Source organism: Ursus americanus, chromosome X (assembly GCF_024610735.1).
Source record: "Ursus americanus isolate L20-20 chromosome X, mUrsAme1.1.p, whole genome shotgun sequence".
Taxonomy (NCBI): Eukaryota; Metazoa; Chordata; class Mammalia; order Carnivora; family Ursidae; genus Ursus; species Ursus americanus.
In genome coordinates, this window is record NC_142164.1 from 86238403 (window position 1) to 86245365 (window position 6963).

Genomic DNA, 6963 nt, shown 5'->3' on the forward strand with positions numbered 1-6963 from the left:
CACAGAAACAGAGCACCTTGAATAAACAGGTATTGGGTCTCCTGGAAGGAGGATCCCTGTGACATTGTCCTAAGCGTATGCTACAAATATGCCTCAGAACTTTCCTCCAGGGGATGTGGAGCCATTTGTCAGAGTGCTCAGGGACTGGGGAATGGGAAAGAGAGTCTCATTAAGGATTGCCCATTAGAGGCTCATGTCATCCTGGAATTGTCAGGTGTTGCTGTAGCTTACCAATCAGATGATAGCCAGAGGTCAGGTGACGAATGGAGTTTCAAGCTGAGACTGTGGTTATTTCCCAAGTTCTGGAATTATGGCTGGGATAGATATTCTCAGCATCTGGCAGAATCCCTACTTTGACTCCTGTATTCATAGCGTTGACTGCCATTATGGTAGGCATGGCCAAGTGAAAACTCCTGGGACTTTTCCCCTCTACCAGGAGAATAAACCCAAAGCAGGGCAACTGTAAATATTGGTGTCACCATGAAAATTTTGAAAGATGGTGGGAAGGATGATTCCTATCACATCCTTACTTAATTTCACTGTTTGTCTTAGGCAGAGGCCATCTGAGTCTTGGAGAAGAGTTGCAGAGAATCACAGTTAATTGGGGGTTGGCTCATTTCATCAATGGCTCCATATGTGATCTCTTCCCTAGACTAGTCAACACAGTGCTTGGAATCTACCTGGTCAGGAGAAGCTTCTTCCTGACCTGAGGAATAAACCCCACCTTCCCCTCTTTACTTCTCGGAGTACTCAACACTTTGGTAGCTTAATTCCGTGTATGAAATCTCTCTTCTTGAAACACCTACGGTAGTGTTGCAGGTTTAATTCCCCGGGAATCAAGATAAAAGACAGATGAGCATGCAGGGTATTTATCACATGCAGGGAGAGGATGAAAGCAGGCTTGGGCAGAGGGAGAAGTTGGCCTGCAATGCAATCTCACCTGATTTCCCAGTCAACCCCACATGGAGCTCTGAACTTGGGGTGGTCCTTCAGAGTTGTCCTAAGATGCGGTGTGAGTGTACAGGGCCATTATACTCCTATGTGGGGCAGTTACTGGATGGGTAGCAGGGAAAATCTTGGATAGGGGACTCTTTCTAGCTGAACCAATCCCCAAAGGGGCTCTGAAAGCAGAGGGCTATCTACCATCAGTAGTCTCAGTAGCTGGAGAATCCTTTGGTTTTCAAATGGGGTGTGGATTACACCCAAATGACAACCTCCACTAGAAGTGAGCAGCGAAAGGAAGGAGGGTGTTAGGATGAAGGAGACAGCACAGATGATGATGTGATGCCCCATCTTATGGTCACCTCCTCTTGGGTGACCAGGAGAGACTTGGCCAGCTTCTGCACTGGCCAGTCCCATGGCGGAAAGGGTATTTCTTCACTCAGATGGTCGGGTCTCTGTATTTCTCTTCTGTGCCAGCTCACATTATGCATAGCCAGAGAGTAAAAAGAGCAGTATTTATGCCCACACTTGTTACACATTTACTATAAGCTATATGATTGCATTAAGTGTTCTCTGTGTTACGGAAACTGTTTCAGAGGGAAAGCTTCCAAAACAGCTTGTTTATGGCTACAACGAACGTCTCCTTTTCAATTGCACTTGTCAAAGCAGCCTGTCCCACATCCTCTCTCCCCGACCCTAACTCTTCAGCTTTGCAGGGGAAGAAATGAGAGCTAATGAGAGAGAGAGAGAGTGAGCAGAGCAACGGAGTTCAGAAAAACCGTTGAAGAAATGCCTTGAAGACTTCTTGAAAGCAAGCTTGACCATTTTGCACCCTTTCTTAAAAATGCATGGAGATGATCCAATTAGTTGGAGAGCCGAATTTTTCTCCCCCCTGCACGTGTAAGATGAACAGTGAGAAACCACTGGCTGGTGTCTTCGGAGCTGAATATCATGCACATTCCTAGAAAAGAAGAAGATAATATTATGGATGATGGGAGGTAAGGGCATGAGGAATTTATCAGGAATGTTGCGACAGATTTCAGTGATGCGGTGAGGGAAATTTACGAACAAGTGACTGGTAGAAAGAAAAACTCAGAATGAAGAATGATATCACATTTGTGGGTGCCTGAGCTGACAGGGGAATGGAGGAAGAAAAATAGCACATGTGTGGAGTCTGTGTGAGACACGCTGTCTCAGAACAGGAGCGCCAGGTGATGCTGTCTGCTCCTGGAACATCATTTCAGGGCGTCTCGTAGGAAAGCCTCTCCCACCGTCTCTCCCCACCGCCCCACCAGGTACCTTTGAAATTTGTTCTGAGCAATGACTTTGTCGTGCCTTCTTTTCCTTGTCACTGTATTTTGAAGCCTACAGCATCTCGCATGAGCCTGCGTGTTTGGCTGTATTCTGTTAACACTTTCTGATTATTTTGAAAATGTGAATCGTCTTAAGAGTGGAAATGTGACATCTCATGTTTTGTGGGGAGTACCTATGTGCGATACATGCTTTCCTTACCTGTTGGAGAGCAAAGGGCATGCACCTGAGATGAGGGACATTCAGAGGAAGGGTGTCAAAAAAAAAAAAAAAAAAAAAAAGAGGAAGAGCCCTGTCGGTGGTCCCAAAAGATCCACACTTCGCTATTTTGGCAATGCAGCTGCAGGCCATGGGAAGATGGCATGGTAGAGTCAGTGTCATGAGTTCAAATCCCGCCCCGGACTGAACTGGTTCAGTTAAATGTTGCAGTATTTTTTGTAGAAAGAGAGAGCATGAGCAGGGGGAGAGGGAGAGGGAGAAGCAGACTCCCCACTGAGCCAGGAGCCAGATGGGGAATCGATCCCAGGACCCTGGATCATGACCTGAGCCAAAGGCAGACACTTAACCATCTGAGCCACCCCAGTTCCCCTAAATGTTGCAGTATTTTTAACCTTAAAGAACAAGTTGAAAGTTATGATATTTATGACCATTTAACTATAAATCATAAGTTAAAAGATGTTTCAAGTGGAAAATATCTCTCCCTCAGTTGCACCACACTAATGGGGCAACTGCTTTCATTGTTCTGTGCCCCTTCCAATATTTGTTCTCAGGTACATTTTAAATGATTTTGTAGTTATAGATTATTTTATATTATGATTTTTTCACAGAAAAATAATTTTTTCATGTTGGTATGTAGTCCTAATAATTACAATTTTTCATGGATTTCTGTGCCAAGGTTTACTCAATTGTATTTCTTTTTTTGAAAAATATTTTATTTATTTATTTTTATGTATATATAGAGAGCACAAGCAGGGGAAGGAGCAGAGGGAGAGGGTCGGGCAGACTCCCTGCTTAACGTGGAGCCCGACACGGGGCTTGATCCCATGACCCTGAGATCATGACCTCAGCTGAAATCAAGAGTCGGATGCTCAACCGACTGAGCCACCCAAGTGCTCCTACTTAATTAATTGTGTTTCTGTAGGGCAGTGGTGCTGGTTTGTAATTTTTGCACTACAGAGCAGACTCAAATTTGAGAAGAAGGCCTGCTTAGTCAAAGGGTTATGAATGTTTAGGCAGCTTTTGAGATGTTGCTAGATTGCTTTCCAAAGTGTTTGTGGCAATTTAAAATGCACCAAACATTTCCACCTCACTTGCCAGCCTTGGGTGTCAACATTTTAAGTGGTTCTATTATTTTCATCGTGTAAAGTGTGACTTTACCGTGTATTTCTTTGAGAATCGGCAAGGTTGAATAGGTTGCCCTGCACCAAGTTTGAACTTTTCTCAAAATAAAAAGTGGAAACAATATGTGTAACAAATTTATGATTCATTCCAGGGAGAGTATTAAGATTTCTGTATACCTTTATCCTCATGCACCAACTGGAAACTTCTTGCCACTTTGTTTTTTATCATTTTTTCTGTCTCTCTTTCTTCTACTTCTTCTTTTTTTTTTTAGAATTTATTTATTAGAGAGAGAGAGTACGAGCGTGGAGAGAGAGGGCAGAGGCAGAGAGAGAAGCAGACTCACCACTGGGCAGGGAGACTGATGGAGAGCTTGATTTCAGGACCGTGGGATCATGACCTGAGCCGAATGCAGACCTTAACCAGCTGAGCCACCCAGGCTCCCCTCTCTGTCTCTATTTCTAAGTAGAATTTTTCCTGAACCATTTGAGAGCATGCTCAATACATTCTACTCCTTTTGCCATTAACAATATTGTATTATATTCCCCAATTTTGATAATTACACCATCGTTATGCAAAAAAGTTCTTATTCTTAGGAAATACATTTAAGTTTCATCTAATCTCCAATTCATATTCCAGTTTTATAAATTATTTCAATAAAAATGTGGAGAATCAAATGTCTTTCCTGCCCAGGGACCCATCTGTGGTTATGCATGCACTTAGCTCTTGTGTTTCTTTTGGAACATTTCTCAGCATTACTTGTCTTTCATGACACTGGCATTTTCAGAGTGCAAGGCAATTATTTTGCAGAATATCCAGCAGTGAGCAGGTGAATGTTTAATAGATGTCTGTCTGGAAAAGTCCTGCTGTGTAGCCTTTGCCGATTTCCATGGTGTCAATACTCCCACCATGGCTGACATCAAGCTACCAATGTGATGTTGCTGAATGTGCCATTGGAAAGAACCGTGTATGGTCAGCTCGCAGAGCTGTGTGCGTGAACCAACTCCAGCACATTTGTGAATGTCCCTCTGTTAGGGTTTGCTTCTTGTTTTCCCACGAATAGAACAGGTTTGCATTTCTGTCAGGAATACCAAGGAAGTAAATAACTACGTTCTTCACAGGACGCCATGTCAGGAGACATGTGATGTAGATACACCCTACCTGTATTTTAAGTCTTGGAATAAGAAAGAAATTGTGTGTCTAGGTCTATGTCTATGTCTATATATACATATATATATGTATATATATACACACACATATATATGAATATATGAAATGAATGGAAGTGGGGATAAAGGGATGTTCTGGTTGAAGCAGAGGAAGTCCATTTCCCAGAGTCTCCTTATTCCCCATATTGTGGCCCTGAGAGGGCTCTGAGTTGAACAGCTCACTATCCTAAATGGAGGATGAGGGTTTATTTTCAAAGGCTGTGGCATTCTAATTACTCCTGAAGGTTGTGCAATGTTTTAGGAAGGATTGGTTCACTTATTAATATCATGCCTCTTCAGTGTTTCAACCTAAAGGTACCAGCGTGGCACATTTTCATCTATATTATATATATATATATATAAATATATATATATATATATTTAAGTAAGCTCTACCCCCATTGTGGGCTCCAACTCTTGACCCCAAGATCAGGAAATGTGTGCTCTACTGACTGGGAGCCCAATGTGGGGCTTGAACTCCGAACCTTGAGATCAGGACCTGAGCTGAGATTAAGAGTTGGACACTCACCTGACTGAGCCACCCAGGTGCCCCAAATACATTTTTAATTAAAGAGATTTGCAAATCAGAGTTTAGTTTCTCCTAATTTAATGATCTTTTTTTTTTTTTGAAGATTTTATTTATTTATTTGACAGAGATAGAGACAGCCAGCGAGAGAGGGAACACAAGCAGAGGGAGTGGGAGAGGAAGAAGCAGGCTCATAGCGGAAGAGCCTGATGTGGGGCTTGATCCCATAAAGCCGGGATCACGCCCTGAGCTGAAGGCAGACGCTTAACCGCTGTGCCACCCAGGCGCCCCTAATGATCTTGTTCTTATTTCTGCAATAGTGATAGACTTAGTTCAGCTCCGTAACAATAAATGTCCCGTAGTTTGCTGGCATCTGTCACCTGTGAAAGAAGAAAGATGCTACTCTCCTGGATCCCTGGGTCTGTATGGGAAGGGACATTAAAATTCCAGATCAGACCGTTCCCAAGGGGAGAGAGACTAGCCTAGGTCACCAAAGAATAAATGCAGGACCATCACCCCATACCCTCTCAGCCTCCTCTTCCTCAAGTTGGAAATCTTTGTTTTAATGAAACTTTATTTAGCATCAGGTATATTTATTTATTTATTTCTAAAATGATTTTACTTCTTTATTTGACAGAGAGAGAGGGGGAGCGAGAAGCAGAGGGAGAAGCACACTCCCTGCTGAGCAGAGAGCCCGATGCGGGATTCGATCCCAGGACCTCGGGATTGTGATCTGAGCCAACGGCAGACACTTCACCCACTGAGCCACCCAGGCGCCCACACCAGGTATTTATAAACAATTATCTTATTGTTATTATTATTTTTTTAAGTAAGCTCTGCACCCAAGGTGGGGCTTGAACTCACAACCCCCAGATCAAGAGTCACGTGCTCTATGGAGTAAGCCAGTCAGGAGCCCTGTCAGGTTGGAGATCTTGATCTTAGTGGGCTCGGAACAAGTGACAGCACTTCCTCAGCTCTTACCTGTGGAAATCTGTCTGTCCCCCAGATCCACACGTGTTACCTTCTTCAGGTATCCATGATTCTTCTGTGTTTTCAAGACTTTTAACGAAAAAAACAGCCAATGGGCAAAAGTAATGATTGTATGAAATATCCCATTTTGAGGGTAGCTCAGTTTATGGATGCTGAACTATTAGGTGAAATACAGTGAATAAATCTTTAAAAAATTATATTACATTTTACTCTCATAATCACATATTTATACTTCGGTGGACTGATAGGATTTCAGTATTATAAATCTCATAGAGTAGAGTTTCCTTTCAGGTTATAGATTATTTATATATTTAGAAACAAATACTGATATGTTAATGATAAATCTGAACGAACAATGTGCCTTTTTAATATTATGGGCATTGTTCAGGGATGGCAGAAGTGACATTGGTGTGGGTGTTTGGCTATTCTGCCTTTCAAAGATTGAGACAGAAACAGAAGAGGAAATTTTGGCTCAGTACCAAGGTTAAAGCCAACTTTCCACTGTCCCTAGCAGTCTGCCACAGCTCCAGCCTTTTAAAAAGGTTTTTTGAAATTACCACCTTTGAAATGCGCTTTGGCTGAGAAGGCCGCCAAGGCCCTTGGCAGAACCGAAGCCTCTCTGGTCCCCAGTCACAGTGCTGGTGTGCT

At 42.9% G+C, this 6963-nt stretch overlaps 1 long non-coding RNA gene across 1 annotated transcript in view; it reads left to right on the plus strand.

Moving 5' to 3' along the window:
- Positions 1-6105, plus strand: part of LOC148106975 (uncharacterized) — a 103314-nt gene extending 97209 nt beyond the window's left edge. The window contains exon 3 of the long non-coding RNA XR_015723497.1: positions 5963-6105. This is a non-coding gene — a long non-coding RNA (uncharacterized LOC148106975). The remainder of the gene's footprint in view (positions 1-5962) is intronic.
- The last annotated feature ends 858 nt before the right edge of the window (positions 6106-6963 follow it).